This window comes from Sciurus carolinensis, chromosome 7, assembly GCF_902686445.1.
Source record: "Sciurus carolinensis chromosome 7, mSciCar1.2, whole genome shotgun sequence".
Classification (NCBI taxonomy): domain Eukaryota; kingdom Metazoa; phylum Chordata; class Mammalia; order Rodentia; family Sciuridae; genus Sciurus; species Sciurus carolinensis.
In genome coordinates, this window is record NC_062219.1 from 106350696 (window position 1) to 106353987 (window position 3292).

Below are 3292 nucleotides of genomic sequence, written 5' to 3' on the forward strand. Positions count from 1 at the left end.
GCCTGCTGTTGTTAGCTCTTCCTAAAACTTTTGGGGATATATCACTCATGGCACACAAGTTTTCCCTCAATTATTTCCTAGTACAGAACTTCTAGGTATCCCTTACCTACCAGCTGGTTCCACTGTAAAGCCACTTATTACTAGTCTAAACTTCAAGTTAAGAGGTAGTCTTTGCTTCCTCTGGTTAGCCACCTCAGAAACTGCCATAATACAGGGAGGCAATCTCTCTCTCATTGAATAAAGGTACAGTAAAAAGCAAGCCTATATAAAGGGAAGTAATGCACCTGTTTATAGTTACACAGGGTGCGAGGCCAATTACTCTTCCTTTTATCAATCTTTCCCCCCTACTCCCGGATGTGTCATGTCTCCGTTTGTGTTCATTCTGTCTAACAGTTCTAAGTTTAATATTAACATTATTAATAACAATGATAAAGATACTGAGGTCCTTAACTGTGCTAACCAAGAGTGTTATGTGTCTAGTTGTTGGGATGCTTCACTATTTCCTCTGGCTGTGATTGCCAGGATTCCAAAATTCATTCCAGTCCCAGTGACCTTAATTCATAGTGAGTGGAATTTCTTACCCGTGAAAGCAAAAAAAGATTTTGGTATCTTAGCCATTATAGCCATCGCTGTTGCTGCGGCGGCGGCTGCGGCTGCTGCCACTGCTGCTGGACTTGCCCTAGGAACTGCTATACCTACTGCTCACATGCTCAACAATCTGTCACAAGCCACTGCTGAAGCATTGACAGCCCAGGAAAACATCAGTGCGCATCTCGTCACGGGAATCCTGATTCTAAACCAAAGAGTGGACTTACTACAAAAATAAGTGGACATGTTGACTGTTACCGCACAGACGGGCTGTCTAGTGCACTACCAAGCACTATGTGTTACCTCTATACCCTATTCTAATATTGCTGCTGCTACAAATCTGTCCAAACAGCTTAGAAGCATGCTTAATGGGACATGGACTAAAGAGTTTACTAATTTGACTACCCTATTAAGAAATTCTATATTTGTGGTAAATAGTACACAGGTCAAGGTCCCGGGTATGCCAGAAGCCATTAGTTTCTTACAGTCAGCGTTACAATTTGGTAAACAATGGATGGGAAGTTTTGCTATGATGGGATTGTTGTTCTTGCTGTTATTATTGCTGCTCAGATATCTGTTGTCTCTAAGGAATCATCAAAGACAACAAGCCTTAGTGGTACGGCAAGCCCTTATGACCATGGACCAAGGCTCTGATCTGCAGTTTTGGCTCTCCCAATTACAGGACTGGTAGTCAAAGACAGGTAAGCACAGGGTGGACTTTATACCAACCTAAGACAGGGATCAAAGCATGCCAACAGCTTTTTGACTCCCAATGACAGGTAAGGATAAAGTCTGACTCTGGCACCTAAGACAGACACAGTCACTGACCTTTTCTTTTTATAAGAAAAAAGGGGAGCCTGTTGAGGGCCGTCTTGGACAAGATGGTGCCTGGCAGTAAGCCAAAGGGCACTGGTTACCAAATTAAGGAAGTACCCAAAAAGGTTGCTTGCTTACTAGTTCCTTGGAGACTTATGACGTGTTGACGCCAGGCTCTAAGATTGGCTATCTAATATCATGCCGTGCGTGGACAGCTCGTGATTCATAGAGTGCTATGCTGACATTCCTCTGCATGCTCTCCTGCATGAGAGAAAGCTCTGCTATAATTGGCTGATAAGCTAGGAACCTGGGGGAGGAGAGAGGGAGAGGGTAGAAGAAGGGAGATAGTGGCAGAAGAAAGGAGGCAGAAAAACAGGGAGGACGCAATAAATCTTGTCAACTAAAGATTAGTGGTGTCTCCTTTCTCTGCGCCGGTTCCGCAGGACAGAAAAATTCATCATTTATGAATAGAAATGCATTGGATTTATGCATGTTGATTTCATATCCTCTTACTTTGCTGAATTCTTTTATCAGTTCTAGAAGTTTTCTGGTGGAGTTGTTTGGATCCTTAAATATAAAATCATGCCTCTGCATTTAGTGATAGTTTGAATTCTTGTTTTCCTCTTTGTATCCCTTTAATTTCTTTGGTCTGTCTAATTGCTCTGCCCAGTGTTTCAAGGACCATGTTGAACAGAAGTGGTGAAAGAGGGCATCCCTGTCTTTTTCAAGTTTTTAGAGGGAATGCTTTCAGTTTTTCTCCATTAAGAATGATGTTGGGGGCTGGCATTGTGACTCAGTGGTTGAATGCTTGCTTCACACATATGAGTCACTGGGTTCGAACCTCAGCACCACAAAAAAATAAATAAATAAAGAGATTGTGTCTGTCTGCAACTAAAAATATTTTTAAAACAAAGAATTATGTTGTCCCTGGGATTAGCATTGATAGCCTTTACAATGTTGAGGTATCTTCCTACTATCCCTATCTTTTCTAGTGTTTTGAGCATGAAGGGGAGTTGTAATTTATCAGATGCTTCCTCTGAATCTATTGAAATAATCATATGATTCTTAACCATAAGTCTATTGATGTGATGAATTACATTTATTGATTTCTGGATATTGAACCAAACTTGCATCCCCAGGATGAACCCCACTTGATCATGGTGCACTAGCTTTTTGATATGTTTTTGTATGCGATTTGTCAGAATTTTGTTAAGAATTTTTGCATCTTTGTTCATCATGGATATTGGTCTAAAGTTTTCTTTCCTTGATGCATCTTTGTCTGGTTTTGGTATCAGAGTGATACTAGGTGCATAGAATGAGCTTAGAAGGGTTTCCTCCTTTTCTATTTCCTGGACTGCTTTAAGGAGTATTGGTACTAGTTCTTCTTTAAAGATCTTGTAGAATTCAGTTGAGAATCCATGTGGCCCTGGGGTTTTCTTGATTGGTAGGCTTTTGATTGTTTCTTCTATTTCGGTGCTTGAAATTGATCTCTTTTAAATTGTGTATGTCTTCCTGATTCAGTTTGGGTAGATCATATGTCTCTAGAAATTTGTCAATGTCTTAAAGATCTTCTATTTTGTTGGATTATAGATTTTCAAAGTAGCTTCTAATTATGTTATGTATTTCAATGTTGTCTGCCTTAATGTTTCCTTTTCATCACAAATTTTAGAAATTTTGAGTTTTCTCTCTCCTTTTCTTCATTAGTGTGGCAGAACTTGCAATTTCTCCTTCTCTTTCATGATCTCCCATAATTCTTGGAGGTTCTGTTCATGATTTCTTACCATCTTCTTTGATCAACTTTATTTTCAGGATTAAATGTCTTATCTTCATTGTCTGAAGTTTCCAGTCTCCAGCAGGCATCTCAGGATAGGAGTTGCCCCACCTAAAG